This window comes from Barbus barbus (assembly GCF_936440315.1).
Source record: "Barbus barbus genome assembly, chromosome: 10".
Classification (NCBI taxonomy): Eukaryota; Metazoa; Chordata; class Actinopteri; order Cypriniformes; family Cyprinidae; genus Barbus; species Barbus barbus.
In genome coordinates, this window is record NC_136738.1 from 17,606,192 (window position 1) to 17,624,269 (window position 18,078).

At 39.0% G+C, this 18,078-nt stretch overlaps 1 protein-coding gene across 1 annotated transcript in view; it reads right to left on the bottom strand.

Annotated features, from left to right (window-relative positions):
- LOC306876009 (zinc transporter ZIP10-like) overlaps positions 1 to 12,929 on the bottom strand; it is a 29,078-nt gene extending 16,149 nt beyond the window's left edge. Inside the window, exon 1 of the mRNA XM_079426896.1 lies at positions 12,856 to 12,929. The gene's annotated coding sequence lies outside the window, so the exon portion shown is untranslated. The remainder of the gene's footprint in view (positions 1 to 12,855) is intronic.
- Positions 12,930 to 18,078: the final 5,149 nt, after the last annotated feature.

Here is an 18,078-nt window from a genome sequence, read left to right on the forward strand (position 1 = left end):
TTTTTTTTTTTTTACATAGCGGAACTTCATATTTCACCAGATGGACTAAATACATGCAATTTGTTCTCAAGGCTTTCGGTTAACAGAGTCAAACTACAGCCAACTGCGTGTGATTCGGCTCAACAGCTTCTGTAAATTGGCTTCAAAGGTCAGCAGCAGAGCCTAAATATCAGAAGGAAGAAGCCAGCACCATAAGTAATGGTCCAGCATTTTCATGGACAATGTAGGAGAGAATACTTTGATGGCTGTAGTTTTTCCCCTGTGAGACTTCAGCCTGTGAAGTCCATCAGACACCAGAGGGCTATTACCCAGACCATCTGAAAAGGAGAGAGGTCATTATCAAAGAGAAGGCCAGATACTAATCGGAGGGATTTTTAACGCTTGTCAGATCAATTTTAACAATGGTGCGGGGAGCTACAGGGAGACTTGTTGGCGAGGAACTGCTGAGAGTAGGTACAGAAACTTTGCTATGACAATTCTTAATTTGCTTCAACTGGCACAAAATAATTGTGTACATGTAAATAAAATAAAATAAATGCTTACTATGAATCACTGGAATGAACAAATTCTATGTGCCAATTGCCAATTCTCAGTTATTACAAGAATAAATAAAATGCATGTGTGCCATGGATGGAAAACCTTTAGTAAACGTTTTACTTGGTCTTTAACAATAGTAGGGCATCTAGAAATGATGTAGATCATATGACAGCAATTTATCATCTTAAATGTATCTACCAATACAGCTTATGTATTAAGAACAGGATGTTACATCAGTTGGGGAGTTAGCAACATGTACTGTCAAGTGTGTGGTTCAAGATGAATATGCATGTCAATAATGCAGATGTTCAAACTTAAGATGCACTATATTGCCAAAAATATTGGGTCACCCCCTTCTAATGAACATGTTTGACGACTTTAGTAATTTCTATGAGTACAAATCTTAATGTTTAAGCATATAATGATATTCTAGGGAATTGTGTGCTTCTAATTTTGTAGCAACAGTTTGGACAGGACCCTTTTCTATTCTAACATGACAGTGCCTCTGTGTATAAGGCACGGTTCAAAAAGACATGATTGATTCAGTCAGTGTGGAAGAACTTGAATGGTCTGCAGAAAGCCAAGTCCTGATCCTAGTTGAACACCACTGGTGTGACTTTAGATGCAGACCTTCAGCCAAAAACTCATCACCAAACACCAATGACTGGTATAGACACTATAAGGACAAAGGTGTTGGGACACCCCCTTCTTTAGAACAGGAAAAGGCACTAACAAAACTTTGGCTACAAAGATGGAAACATAATTCATGCATTTAAAAATTGTATTTCCATCTCTGTTGCAACAGTTTTGGACGTGTCTAAAATGACAGTACCCTTATGTAGGGTAAACGTACCTATTAAGCTCACCAAAATCTACATCTACATTTTTAGTGCACAAGATATTGGTTTCAGTACAAAAAGTTGTTAAAATAAAATTTTAATCTCTTACACAAAAAAATTTAATTTTATTTTAAATGAAAAAAAGCATTCCAATGAAGATATACATCATTAAATTCAAAAAGTCTGGCTGTGCTTAATGGGTACATTTTTTTACCCTTTTAGCACACCCCTGTTCCTATTAAGCTCACATCATGTTTTATTAAAAAATCTTGCTTATTTTAAGGAACATATTTAAAGAATAATTGTAAAAATATGTTTTTGAAGGTACAGTCAATCACAAAAAAAAAATGGAACACTAAAATCAAGCAACAAGGCATTCAAGGTGATCAGTTATTTATTCATAATGAAGAGTCATTTAAGCACATAACATCTAGACTAGTCCACTTTCAGCTAAGTAACATTCAAAAAACAATAAAACATTTAATTCATGGGGATGAACACAGAAACTAGCCTCATTCTGAAACTAAATGGCTGAAAACGTATCTATAGTCTCTTAAGGCTGGAATACACTGCATGATTTTGCCCTGATTTTCCACAGATTTACAGTCAGGAGAAGTTGATGCTAGTTGCCAAAGATCAGAGCCAGACTGCAGATTTGAGTTGACAGAATCCATAGCAAATTGATTAACTTAACTTAAAGTGACAACCATCAGTTAATATTTAAAGTCTGTTTATGAAGTATTTACACAGACATTCAATGTGGAAGAGCTTAAAGAGAGCACACTGAGCTTAATAGGAGCAGCAACAATTTTTTATAAATTTCATGCAATATTTATTAAAATGACAGGATTGTTGCTAAATAAATAGTCTAGGTCAAGTATTAAGTTCATACATATTTTAATATGACCAACTATTATTTACAATATCTATGAAATTAAACTTTTTCTTATTGATGTCACACTCACCTCAAAATAATGAAATCTTAAAAAAATTACAGCACTGTAAAACCACAGACCAGCAATAAACTGTCAATTTATAATATTATGGATGTAAAAGTACAAGCAAATAATGCCTGTGAAGTAATATGTTAGCGTATCACACAATCTTATACAGCTAGTCAGCTAACTGTGTCCTGTTGCATCTGCGTTATGTTGCTAAAACTATCTTTTGGATCTAATGTAATTATTTCCCACATCCATGTTCAAGGTTATAATATGCGAAAGTTTAAACAGTAATCTCTTAATTTTACAGTAAGTAGTGAAACTTACCCAAAACAAAGGCTTAAACATCTAAAAAAAATGCACATTTAAGGGGCTCCTCTTTTGGTGAAAGTTTTTAGACAGCTTTCAAAATGGCCGCCAGACAGCGTGAACACATGGAGACTCATATCTCAGTGTGTAATGATCCGATTGACTTGAAATTATAGGAGGTATATAGTAACAAACACATCAATTGGTTAAGACATCAAGTAGGATAATAAATTATTTTTATAATCTGATCTCAAACATGGAAGTGTGCTTAATGGGTACATGAGCTTAAAAGGTACGTTTACCCTACAAGTCATTGGTGTTTGGTGATGAGTTTTTGGCTCAAGGTCTGCATCTAAAGTCACACCAGAGGTGTTCAGCTGCGATCAGGACTTGGCTTTCTGCAGACCAGTCAAGTTCTTCCACACTGACGGAATCAATCATGTCTTTTTGAACTGTGCTTTATACAGAGAGACACTGTCATGTTAGAATAAAAAAGGGTCCTGTCCAAACTGTTGCTACAAAATTAGAAGCACACAATTCCCTAGAATATCATTGTATGCTTAAACATTAAGATTTGTACTCCTAGAAATTACTAAAGTAGTAGCAATACTTTTGGCAATTTAGTGTATAAGCAAACTCTGAACCATGCTGTTTTTGGATTGTTGATCCAATCCCTGAAAGTCCCTTTATCAAAATGAAAGTCTAGAATGATGCTAGTAAGACGTTTCAACAATTTTCTTCAAAATAAAAGGAGGAAGTTCAATTGAGACTTGAGGCTTTGTGTGTTGCGTGTTGTAAAACAATCTTATTCCTGACTAAAATCAGAATCAGAATCAGAATGAGCTTTATTGGCCAAGTATGTTTACACATACAAGGAATTTGTTATAGTGACAGAAGCTCCACAGTGCAACAGAAAGACATCAACAGGACAGGACACAGATAGTAAAAGAATAATATACAAATAGGCAATGTCCAAAACAGCAAAAACACAATATATAATATAGACAAATATGTATGTACAGGTCAAGTATGTGCAAATTAGAAATTAGAAAATAAAAATAAAATAAGTGAGTGTGGTGAATGGTTAATATATTATTATGTGGTGAATGGATAATAAACGTGTTCCACGTTTATTGTTGAGTGTTCATGAGATGGATTGCCTGAGGGAAGAAACCGTTCCTGTGTCTGGTCGTTCTGGTGCTCAGAGCTCTGTAACGTCGACCAGACAGTAACAGTTCAAAGAGGGATGGTGCTGGATGTGAGGGGTCCAGAGTGATTTTACCAGCCCTTTTGCTCACTCTGGATAAGTACAGCTCTTGGGGAGTGGGAAGGGTTGTACCAATGATTCACTCAACAGTCCAGACAACCCTCTGTAGTCTTCTGAGGTCAGATTTGGTAGCTGAGCTGAACCAGACAGTTATTGAAGTGCAGAGGATGGATTCAATGATGGCGGAGTAGAACTGTTTCAGCAGCTCCAGTGGCAGGTTGAACTTCCTCAGCTGGCAAAGAAAGTACAACCTCTGCTGGGCCTTTCTGACAATGAAGTCTATGTGAGTATCCCACTTCAGGTCCTGGGAGATGGTGGTGCCCAGGAATCTGAATGACTCCACTGCAGTCACAGTGCTGTTCATGATGGTGAGTGGGGGGAGAGCAGGGGGGTTTCTCCTAAAGTCCACAATCATCTCCACAGTTTTGAGCGTGTTAAGCTCCAAGTTGTTAAGACTGCACCAGACAGCCAGCTCCTTAACCTCCTGCCTGTAAGCAGACTCGTCACCGTCCTGGATGAGGCCGATCAGTGTGGAAACTGCAAACTTCCGGAGCTTGACAGAGGGGTCTTTAGATGTGCAGTCGTTGGTGTAGAGGGAGAAGAGCAGTGGGGAGAGTACGCAGCCCTGAGGAGCTCCAGTGCTGATGGTACGAGTGCTGGATGTGAATTTACCAAGCTTTACTAACTACTGTCTGTCTGTCAGGAAGCTGTTGATCCACTGACAGACGGAGGTGGGGACGGAGAGCTGGGTTAGTTTATTCTGAAGGGGTTCCGTGATGGTGTTAAAGGCGGAGCTGAAGTCCACAAACAGGATCCTCACATAAGTCCCTGGTCTGTCCAGATGCTTCAGGATGAAGTGCAGTCCCATATTGACTGCATCATCCACAGACCTGTTTGCTCTGTAGGCAAACTGCAGGGGGTCCAGTGATGTCCTTCAGATAAGCCAAAACCAGTTTTTCAAATGATTTCATGTGTCATGAATCCCGTCCCAAAGAAACCCAAAATTACTGGACTTAATGACTACAGACCTGTGGCTCTAACATCTGTAGCCATTAAGTCCAGTAATTTTGGGTTTCTTTGGGACGGGATTATGGTTGAGCGTTTGAAGCACGAGGGGACTTCACACAGCTCCAGTGATCTGTTTAAGATCTGTGTGAAGATGGGGGCCAGCTGATCAGCACAGGTTTTTAGGCAGGTTGGTGACACCGTCTGGGCCTGGTTCCTTCTTTTGTTCTTCCTAAAGACCTGGCACACATCTTCTTCGCTGATTTGAATTGTAGGTGTGGGGGAGAGCAGGGTTGCTGGAGGTGTTAATGGTTGTGTGGAGAGGTGTTCAGAGCGGGTCTGGGGTGATTTTTCAAAACGACAATAAAACTCGTTCAGGTCGTCTGCCAGGTGTTGATTCTCCTCAGTGCTGGGGGATGGTGACTTGTAGCTGGTGATATCCTTCATTCCTTTCCACACTGAAGCAGGATCACTGGAAGATCATTTTTTCCTGAGCTTGTCAGAATAATTCCTCTTTGCCACTCTGATCTCCTTTTCCAGTATGTATTTGGCTTGTTTGTACAAGACTTTATCCCCCTTTCTGTAAGCATCTTCTTTGGCTTGACAGAGCTGTCTGAGTTTTGCAGTGAACCCTGGTTTGTCATTGTTGTAGATTAGATGAGTCCTGTTAGGAATGCACATATCCTCACAGAAACTGATACAATCAGTGAGAGAGAAACAGGCTTGTAAATCCCGCTTGGTTTCATTAGTCCATCTTTTAACAGTTCTTAATACAGGCTTTGCAGACTTAAGTTTCTGCCTGTAGGTCGGAAAAAGATGAGCCAAACAGTGATCAGAGAGTCCTAAAGCTGCTTGTGGAACAGAGTGATATGCGTCCTTTATTGTTGTGTAACAGTGATCCAATATATTATTGTCTCTGGTGGGACATGTGATGTGCTGTCTGTATTTTGGCAATTCACGAGAGAGATTTGCTTTATTAAAGTCTCTGAGAATGATTAAAACAGAGTCTGGGTGTTGTTGCTCACTCTCTGTGATCAGATCAGCGAGTTTCTGTAAAGCTGTGCTCATGTGCGCTTGCGGTGGAATGTAGACACTCACGAGAATGAACGAGCAGAACTCCCGCGGCGAATAGAACGACTTGCAGTTAATGAAGAGCCTTTCTAGACCTAAACAGCACATCTTCTGTAACACAGTTACATCTGTACACCACCTCTCATTGATGTAAAAGCATGTCCCGCCGCCACGCGATTTCACCGTTGATTCTGCGTCGCGATCTGCTCTGATCAGCTGGTAATTAGGCAGATGAATCGCGCTGTCCGGTATGTCGCCATTTAGCCAGGTTTCCGTGAAACACAGAGCAGCAGAGTTAGAAAAATCCTTGTTTGTCCGGGAGAGCAGAAGGAGTTTGTCCGTTTTGTTGGGTAGAGAGCGGAGATTCGCCAGATGGATGCTAGGCAACGGCATTTGAAATCCGTGCTGACGAAGATTCACGAGCGCGCCGGCTCACTTCCCCCGCCTGCACCTCCTGTAGCATTTGACCAGAGCTTCGGCTCCGCCAACTACAATGTCCAGCAAAACTTCCGAAAAATCTAAATCCGGTATAAGATTTTGTGGTGTGTTCTGCCGAATGTTCAGCAGGTCATCCCTGGTAAAACTGATTGTATTTGAAAAAAACAAAAACAAAAAAAAAAAACAGGAAAAACAATCAAAAACAGAACAAACACTGAAGAGCAACGCACAATAGCGGCCATCAACAGCGTCATGTTGGTTTATTCACCTATATATATATATATATATATATATATATATATATATATATATATATATATATACACACTCCTACGTACATGACCTGATTTTTTTTTTTTTTTTGGTCTTGAACAAAGGAATGGTAACTGAAGTCATCTGGAATAGACCACAGGATTTGTATGCATAATTAAACCACCACACAATGTGCCGTAAAACATAGTAACTTCAACTTAAAGTATTTAATGAGATATTATAAAACATACATTTTAAGGTACCTGCTAAGGCCCCCTAAAATCTTAAGACTAAATAAAACGTCTTTTCCTTAACAAGACCTCACCCACAGAGCTCATTAGGGCTGCAGCTATCGATTCTTTTTGTAATCGATTAATCTAGCACTTAATCGATCGATTAATCGAGTAATCGGATAAAAACTTTTTTTGTGTTTTCAAACAACCAAAACAAATAATGCATAACGAAAATGATGTGGCAGTTATTTATTCAAACTTCAACATTTGGCTCCAAAACTAAGCCTATTGCAGTTTTTACCCATTAAGTGCCAGTGCCAACAATTATATAACAATACAGTTAACTTACTGTAAAACATGTATAACAAAAACTATGAATACAAACTTAAATAGTAATGGCCATTTGGCCTTAGTTTTGTCGTCTTAATACAACATTTAAAAAAAAGGATTGCACCTTCTGCAAATCACCTGAGAACAAAAATAAATGAATATAAAATATCAAGCCAAACAGGTACACAATGTATACCATTTATAAAAATAAAAAAAATTTAAATAAAACAATTATAAGTAAGAATCAGAGTTTTTCAGCTGTAATCTCAATACAAACATCAAAATGTACCTAGATGAGGTAGAGAGTGAGTGAGTGAGTGTGTGTGAGAGAGAGAGAGAGAGAGATTTCAGATTCTACAACAGCTTATAGTTGCAATGGAGAAACGACAACATATCCACATGCTCAGCACTTAGGCTTGCCCTACGTTTTGAGGCAATGTTCTCAGCAGCAGAGAACAAGCGCTCTGAAGGTGTTGATGTTGCTGGGATCCCCAAGAAAGACTTTGACAGCTGTGCCAAGGTTGGATATCTTGCTTGATTAATTCTCCACCATGGCAGTGGATTCTCCTTCTTGGAAATAGGCTGTTCACCAAAATACTCCAAGACCTCCCTCTGCACCGCTCTGCTCATCTGCTCATCCACCTCATTCTCTCCTTCATCCTCATCCTCTGATGATGATCCCAGAATACTTTTGTGATGTGATCTACCGGTAGTGTGTGTAGCTGATGTGGTGGCAGTGGCTTCCTCTACCCTTACACGTGTCTGTTTTGAGTCCTTTCTGGCAGCTAGTGCCATTGATTGAATACTAGTTTGGACCTTCAACACCTCTTCAGCAGGCAAGAACTTCAATTTTCTAAACCTGGGGTCCAAAGCAGCAGCCAGAAGGACAGGGTTGGGAGCATCAGGTAGAAATTCATACAGCCCTTGCCACCTCTCTGTGATCTGCTCTGCAGCAGAAGCCTGAAATGCCTTCACTGGTGCAGTTTCAGGTTCTGCAGTCAGTGTGGACTTTTTAAGGTTTTGTACCAGCTGTGGAAGGGCAGAGAGGGTGACATACTGTTCTCCACTAAGAAACTCTGTAGCTCCTTCAAATGGCCCAAGGACCTGTGTCAACTCCTCACTGATGTGCCACTACTCTGGCTTTAGATCCAGGTAGTGGTGTTTACCTCTCGGATTGACTGCTGGATCGGAGAGAGCTGCAGTCACAGGCCATCGCTGTTCCAGGAGTCTTGATAACATGTGATACGTACTGTTCCACCGTGTACTGACATCCTGTATCAACATGAGTGGTGGCTTTCCCATCTGCTGTTGTTTTTCTTTGAGCTTAGTGCAGGCCAGTTCACTCTTTTTGAAGTTTTCCACTAGGCACCTAGCAGAACCCACACAACTAGCAATTTTGTTTTTTGTTTTTGAGTGTGCTCTGCACAACTAAATTTAAAGTATGCCCTGCACATCTCACAGAAGCCCATCCATGCCTCTCTCTAAGAATTCTTGCTGCTGCCACCACATTGGCCCCATTGTCATGGACAACTGCCTTTACCTTTTCAAGTGGAATCTCAAATTTGGCAGTTGTCTCCTCTAGCCAGTCTGCAATGTTGGCTGCAGTGCGTCTCTCTTCTAGGGGCATTGTGGTTAGGGAGAAGGACTTCATCTCCCAATCTTCCCCCAAGAAGTGGCTTGTCACCCCTAGGTAGGCCTCTGTTGCCACACTGGTCCAAATGTCTGTTGTCAGGGAAACACACTCTGTTTGCTTTAGGACAGCTTTCAATTTCTCTGTGATGTCTCTGTGTTTCTTCTCCATCAGTTGTGTGAAATATGTTCTTGATGGCAGGTTGTATTTAGGATTGAAAGTTGAGATCATGTGTCTAAATCCCTTGTCCTCCACCATGGACAGTGGCCTCATATCGGTCACGAGCATGTTCAAAATGCTCTCTGTAAAAATTGCAGCCTCTTGAACAGTGCATGACTGAGCTGGGCGAACAAAGCTGTCCATACTCCGTTGTGAAGTGCTGAGAGGGAGACAAAGAGGAAAAGCAATTTAGCTTATTAAAATGCACAACAGGTTTCCCCATACACAAAATAAATATGTTTGAAATATGTTTTCACAATATATCTGAAATATATTTGCATTGTTATTCGCTTATATTTATCATTTTGAAATATATTCTGAAATATAACGAAAATATATTTATTGGGTCAATTTCGAATATTTGCATATATGCCAAAAAATATATTTCAGATATATTGTGAAAACATATTTCAAAAAAATTTATTTTGCGTATGGGTCATGCTGTAATCTAGCCCTGAAAGTATATAGTATGTTTCATCGTAAAAGCCATTCACAACTTTTTTGACAGTAAATTATTTCCATTGGTTAGTTGCCTTATACCACAGCTGTTAAATAATGTACGTTTATTATGTAAGGGATAAACCATGACGGCCAGTGCAATTCTATGAAAATATACCACACCTCCACGGCACGTCGTGACCGCATCACACATCACAACGTCGTGCGGTATATTTTCATTAAATTGCACTGGCCGTTGTGGTTTATCCCTTACATAATTAACGTACATTATTTAACAGCCTTCCTCTCGACTAGCAATCACATTGATTTAACGCTACATTGAATTTATTACCTTGTCTCGGGTGACGGTCCTCCAGTCTTTGAGTAGAGTGGATGCTTTCTGTTTAGATGCTGTAGCATGGACGACGTGCTGTTGTGGTATGCTAGCTCGATCTTGCAATATACACACACCACGGCGTTCTCTTTACTTTTCAATTTGAAATTATCCCAAACCTTGGACATTTTCTGTCGTTTTCTCTTGTTTGAGTCTTCTCCGCTAACGACTTGCGTCTCCTTCCGCTTTTTGGGTGACGTAAGCGCGTTGTGTCATACAAAAAATAATAATTGCGAAAGAACGTGATGTGAGCTTTAAAATTATTTAAAAGAGGCTTCGAGGCAGAGGAATTTGCCTCGATAATTTTTTGTAATCGAGTTACTCGAGGAATCGTTGCAGCCCTAGAGCTAATGTTCATTTAATCTCTCTGACTGTACGCTTAACAGTTCAGTATGTACAGGCACCAATCTGGATCATGTGAACAATCTTATGCGCTATTATTTCCAAACATCAAGTTTCGTTTGATTAAGATTAGGCAAGCCAACCTGTATTTGATAAATTCTTGTTTGATGCTGGCCTATAAAGTGACTTTAAGACTGTTCATAGAAATAAATACATGCAAGATATTCAACTTTCAGAACAAATCAACGAGTTCACCATCAGTTCTGTCATCATTTACATTTATGTTTCACAAAAGACAGAGTGTTGATTTGAACGAATCTGAGGGAACTACTACCCTTTAAAGATAAAATAAAATTGTGTTAGCAATAGCATGCATCACTATCATCTAATGGGACACCTGGGTTGTACCACAAAGTATCAGTGGTTAGGAATGTCTGTTGCTATCAGCCTATCACATAACGATGGAACCAGAAATGCAGCCTTTTCTGCTTAAACCTGACAGCAACAGATATATATTGACCAGCACCTTCACCTACATGGTCAACTGTGTATACTATATAGCACTGGTCTCAAACTCAATTCCTGGAGGGCCACAGCTCTGTACAGTTTAGTTCCAACCCTAATCAAACACGCCTGATCCAGCTAATCAAGCTCTTCAGGATCACTAGAAACTTCCAAGCATGTGTGATTTGGAGTTGGTTGGAGCTAAACTGTGCAGAGCTGCGGCCCTCCAGGAATTGAGTTTGAGACCAATGCTCTATAATCAATAAATATTAAAATACAATAAAAAATATTTGATTATCATTAATAACAAGAATAATCTGTTATAGTGAATGCAGTAAAGTCAAATGGAAGAATCCATTTAATATCCGGATAAAGCTACGAGTTAGCATTCCTGTTCACCTCAATGGCAGTTACTCAGCTGACACAGTGAGAGGACACAATCTGCCATCTTTGCTAATGCTTACTTCTGCTACTAGATTGTTTTTTGCACCTAATCCTAAATGCCACTAATGGTTCAACAGCCACAAGAAAATGCCGTTACGACAACATTAATTGGCACCTCAAGAATGGTCACAGTCCCAAGCCTTTAAGCTCATCTGAAATGTCAAACCTCGCCTTGAAAGTAAACCAAAGTCAGCAACAGCAGTCAAGGGAGGAGTGAAAAAGGAGTGGTCAAGTCATGCATTTTTAAATTCCATTAAATCCATTTTTACTGATATTTTTTCAGATGAGTTTTTTGAATGACCATTAAGCGAAATAATACTATTAAGGGTTCTTGTAGGTGCATACACTTCACCTTAAAAACAGGCTACATTGTATTTATTGTATCTTCAGAAACTCCACTGAGAAAAGACACTGGGTTTATTTATATTTATATATATATATATATGTTTTTTTTTTTTTGCATGGTCACACAACTAAGTATAAAAAAGTAAACAGGACTTGGAGATTGCAGTGGAGGTGAATACAGTGCCCTTGACAAATAAACACATTTAATGGAGTAGTTTGGATTTAAAGATCTTAGATTTCTCTTTTCACATTAACATCTGCAAGCAGAGGCTCTGCATGTCCATGAACACCAGTTCAGTTTCTGTGGTTAGACACATGGTTAAACAGAGGAAGGCTTCAGCCAGTGTGCAATAGTTCATCAGGAAAACAGCATCATTGTCCCACTGCAGCAGAACCGCTATTTGTCCAGTCAGTGTCACACGACAGCATTAAAACGTAAAGACTAGTATCTTATTATCCTACAACAGACTAGAAGTGTTTATTGTAGTAATACCCTTCTGATGTCACATTACAAAACAAACTGTGTTTGACTTCATTTAAATATATAGATGTTTGTTGGGAGACTGGTTTTTAGCTGGTCTTCCTGCTTAGCCAGGCTATTTTTAGAAGAGATTTGGGTACTTTTTAGGTGGTGAGACTTGGATCTGCCAAATGTTAGTCAGAACTGGTCATTTGGAAACATGTTGCACATTAACTGCCAGGGCCTGGAAACCACAACAAAAACTGGCAGGAAGCATAATCCGCATAATTACATCAATTCAAGATTACCTGCCACTTTAATTTGACATTGTAAATAGTATAATTAAAATATGAATCAAGGGGAAACCTTAAAGAAAACATTAAACAGGTTAATCTTGTAGTCTGAAGAGAAACCAGCAAAATAGGAACATTTGGTTTTACAAATAAGACAGCGTGAGACAATCTTCAAGACTACAACACTTTTTTAACTGATCCTGGAGCCCAGGCATGCGATTAAAGTCCACAATTTCCCTTCCTTCCACGATGCATTGAATCTAGATCAATACCAACGTGAACAAATGTGTATTTTATTAACACGATTAGCAATAAACACGTTCATTTACGGCATTGAAACGCCGTTAGTCGAGCAGCAGCTTTAATAAGGCGCAATCGACGGAAAGATGATTCATCTAAACAGCAGCAGCTAACACTGCTAGCGCCGGATGCTATAAAACCAATAATAATTCAAAACATTGCACGATTTTATCATAATATCCCTGCTCTCATTGACCCATCTGAAGCTGATCGGGTCCATGTTGTGAGAGTGTGTGAAAACAAAGCGGGTTTTATATAGTTTACCTCACTCGAGTGCCGTGTGCATCTCCTCTCCGCTCGGTACTAAAACACTCACGCTGCGCACCGCGCAAAACTCTGACCCCACTGCGGAAACCACATCCTCAAAGCCACTTACGTACGTACTTGTTACGTTGTTGCATCGTCTCAACATTTCGAGGAAAGCGTAACGCACTTTACGCAACGTGGCGCGAGCTCTGTGACTCGTGCTTCCGCCAGCAGACAGTCTAAGCTCGTGGCGGAAGCGTACGTCACAAAAGCCTGTAATATCTTTAAAATAATTGTGACAAATACGCGGTAGATTCTCACCGTCTTTGATTATGTCATATGTAATTATGGCTGTCTGAGTAACATCCATGAGATAAGATATGGTTGCGCTTATGTCCGCTCTGTGAATGTTGTTTCCACTGAAAGGACTGCAGCTAGCAGCTTCCTTCTTTAGCACCAAAGATCCCACAGGGAACACGGTTGTAACTGGATCTCTGTCTGCAATTAAATGCTGAAAATACACTTTATTTTCATTATTATCTCACATTTTCTGCTTCAACTTTAAAAGCTTTTAATTTTAATATATAAGTATAAAGTGCCATGAATTTTTTCTATTTTTACCTATTTGCCCCCTTCCTGTTTATTTATTTATTTATTTTGCATGTTTGTCACACAAAGATTCAGATCAAACAAATTTTAATATTACACAAAGATAACCAGAGTAAATACAAAATGCCATTTTGAAATAATGATTTCATTTATTAAGGGAAAAAACTGTCCAAACCTGCCTGGCACTATGTGAAAAAGTAATTGCCCCTAAATCTAATAACTGGTTGTGCCACCCTTTGCAGCAACAACTGCAATCAAGCGTTTGCGATAACTGGCAATGAGTCTTCCACATCCCTGTGGATGAATTTTGGCCCACTTTTCTTTGCAGAATTGTTTTTATTCAGCCACATTGGAGGGTTTTCAAGCATGAAAGGACTGTTTTAAGGCAGGGGTCTCAAATTCAGTTCCTGGAGGGCCGAAGCCCAGCAGAGTTTTGTTCCAACCCTGCTCCAACCCCATGTAGTTTTCAAATAAGCCTGAATGACTTAATTAGCTGGATCAGGGGTGTATTCTAGAAAGCACGGTTAGCTTACCATCAGCTAAACCCTGAACTTTCGGTTGATTAACCCCAAACCTTGCATACTCGAGGTATGTGGTTTAAAAAAAACGCGCCATACTGTTTCTTTCTTCTTCTTTTGTTCAATGGTCGTTTACATCATAGACTATAGTTTACATGCTTAGTGCATATCGCCACCTAATTGATGGTTGTGCAATCATTTTTCTTTTTTTTCCGTTTAATCTTTAATCCTTGAGAATATTAATTATATTGTTTGTTTGATATATATAACCATATTACAATAATATATTACCTTATTTACTTATATTAGCACTTATCTTCAGAGAGCAAGTTACTATGGTTACTTGAAAGTAACCTCCGATTTGGGAACCGAAAGCTGAGGATATCCGCTTGCTTATCTTCAAACTTACCCGGGTTTGTAACATAACCTGCTTTCTGGAATACACCCGTGGTCTTGCTGGTGTGTTTGGGATCATTGTCCTGTGAATTTTTTATATTTTCAGCTTGTAAAAACATAAATAAAGACCACTCAATTCTGAACTCTGGGGACCCCGGGTTAAAACAATAATTATGGACGGTCGCACTGTCTGTGTCTCAACCGGGGGGGGGGGGGGGGGGGTCGATTGCACGGAGCGTTGCATTCAGCATGGAGGAAGAAGGATGGAAAGTGGGGGGGCACAGTAACTCGTTTGGGGGGGGCACGGCCCACGAGTGCCACCCCTTGGCGCCAACCCTGCCTAAAATATGTGGAGGCGCAACAGCGTTTGCATTCCTTTGAAGAATAGACGGAATTGTGCTTTTGTGATCAGCCAAGACTGTGACAGTGAACATCAGCATTGTGAGGACAAAAGGATTTATTCCGTAATAGATGCCACTCTTGTGGAAACAGAGCCCCTTTGAGTGGTATAAAAAATGAGAATATGTAAAGCTTAACTAATGCAACTGGAGAAAAACTTGAAGAGTCTGTATGGAATTGAACTGACAGAATCCTCTTTGATTTCCTTTGTAACACCTTCCAGTATGTTAGATCCATCCAGACATCTTCTCAGTGAGCCACTGTAACTATATCTACATGTCTCTGTCGGTCTGTCTATCTATCTATCTATCTATCTATCTATGAATCATGATATCCTGCAAATCCAGCACCCATATATAGTCATTCCTGTGGATTCTGCAGATATAAAGAGAGGAACATCAAGATGGGTGCTGCTACAATAAAAGCAGGTCTATTCTTAACCTCGGTGAATCCCCTGCCTATACATTTGAACCATTGCAACTAAGCTGTAGCTGGCTTTTTATTCCTGACGATCTTGTCAGCAGTTATATTCTGAGAATACATTCTGCATTAGTGATCTGAGACTCTGGTCTAACACGGTGTTGTCAAATCCCATGGTTCTCTGAAATCCTTACGGAGAAAAAAAGTAATACGTTAAAGAAACCCTGCTGAGAAATAACATTTGAAATGGTGGAACAGGATCAAAGTCGGTGACACTAGAGGTGATAAAGCTGAGGAAAGTTTCAGGGAAAACTTTTTTGAGTTTAAGTGGTCTTACTCCACTAGTGCTGAGAATAAACACCTGTGTTTCAATCAGTCATGTAAGAATGTGTTGCCAGCTGGCATTAATCCAGGTCACCTCAGAGAGTCAGGTGACATGCATGCTCACATAGCAATGGATAGTCGGCATCAGGATGACGCCTTTCACATATTAATCACCTGCCAGTCCTGGACGGTCGTTGACAAGCGAGAGTCATCTGAGAAATATGAAATAGTGTCTTTGCTTCGCTTCACTTTACTGTAAGACACCTGCAACACACTCTTTTCCTCTGGAGATCACATAGAATTATTGATGAGTGCTGCCACTCAGCTGCAGTATGTGTCCCAGGTGTCATTTTTCATTTCTCTTCCTGTTTGCTTCACATACACATGCATTCAACAAAACAAACCATAGACCTTGAATATTTTCTACTGAAAATCTCATTAACTTTGTTTTGAAAATACAAGGGAATGGATTTAGGCTTAACTTGTTTATAACCTCTAATAACGGATTTTATTTTTCATATTTAGATTTAATTTTTCATATTTGATGCTGCTTGAATGAATTCTTCTGTACAGAATACTTTGTGATCATGTCAGCATGTCCAGAGGGTTTTAAACTTGGATCTGGGACACCCAGTGGAAGGGTGCTAGAGGGGTTCTGGATAAATGTTTGAAAGAAAAAATGTGTAAAAATGAAAAACAAAACAAAAAAAAAGATTACGATTCCATTTTAAATGCTAATTCCAAATCATGAAATTCATCATAATTGTTTTATTCCTTTGACAGTATAATGTTTCTCCTACAATTAATGATGTGGAGTCAACTTAACGGAAAGTAAATATTATAACCTTTACACATATTTATAATATTTGTATATTTTATATAAAAACACTGTGTCAAAAATTTGGAATAATTAATGTTTTTGAAAGAAGTTTCTTATGCTGTATTTATTTGATCAAAATTCAGTAAAAACAGTAATATTGTATAATATTACTATTTTAAATCACTGTTTTCTATTTTAACAGTTATGCTGCTTATTTTGTTGGAAACCTTTTTTCAAGATTCTTTGGTGAATAGAAAGTTCAAAAGAGCAGCATTTATTTGAAAAGAGATTTTTTTGTAACTATTTAAAAATTTATCTTATTTAATTAGTTATTGCTGTACTTATTAAAAACAATAAATATTTAAAAAATAAATAAATGAACAGATATTGTTTATTTACAGCTGTAGATGTACTACCCAATTTCACTGAGTGTCTGGCCATCTCATTAGTTCTTCAATCTATTAATTGGTGTCATTGGATTAGAATACAGTAAAAACCCAATGCAACGCCCACATTGATTTAGCACCTGCTATAGCTCGAAGCAGTGCACTTATGTTCAAAACACTCTAATCAAACACTTAAGTCAACACTTTACATGCTGAGCCTGCAGTTCGACCATATCAATAAGGAAATAAATGCAGTTACTTCACCAGCAGAATAACCTCCGTATTGTTCACTAATTAAGCATGTTTGTCTCGCCACATATGGTGAAGCTCGCATCACATACGGGGTTATCCTCAGTTCAAAACCTCTCCTCGGGTTCTTCTGGGAATCACGCAGCCCTGAGCACACCAGCTTCATAGTTTGATGGATACAGATTCTATTACCTCAGATCATTAACATAATTTTCCCCAGCCATTCACGCCATTTGTTATCAAAACCACATTTCAGACAATTGCAAGGCATTTCTCACGCCTAGCAAATCTATTTTGCCACATAGTCATGATCCATCAATGTAATTTGAAAGAGCGCAAGTGCGCTTTGCTATGAGCGACAGGCAGTTATTGAATTAGAAGAGCATGGCTCATCTTCACCTGTCAACACAGCTGCTAATGGCCTTAAATCTGAGCAAAGCCATGCCAAGTTTTCTATCAAGTCTGTGTATTCCTCCCTGACACCTGTAGCAATTATCCACAAATTAGCAAAAGCTACTTTATGCTTATGTGCGTATGCGTCACACATGGGTACTTGGGTCGGTCAAAACTTCCAACACTGATCGTACGGGTTTGTTTAGTAATGATTATTTATTCAGCATGACAATTAATGCATATCATAAGCTTCAAAGGGGAAACAAAATACTTGGTTAAAAAAGACACAAGCAATCACAGTTTAACAGAAAAAGGTGCTGACCTGTGTCACTTACTAAATGTGATATTTGTGATAATATTGGCCATGATAATACTGAAATACAAGAAGCTTTATCCTTATATGGAATATCCAGTAAATGTTGCAATGTGCTTTTCAAATAGAAGGAAGGTGCATAAATCCAGAAGAGCTGTGGCAAAGTCTCCAAGATGCTTCAAGAGACATACCTGCAAAGCTACAAAGCAAAGTGCACTTAGGGTAAAAGCTGCTTTAAACACAAAGGATGCTCACACCAAATGTTAGTAATGTGTAGTTAATAGAAGTTAATTAATAAAGAAAATCTATGACGTTATTTTTGACAGCATCCTAATTTTACAGCATTTAAAGCATAAGTGCCTAAATCTTTTAACAGTGCTGTAGCTTTGCAGGTAGGTATCTCGAAGCATCTTG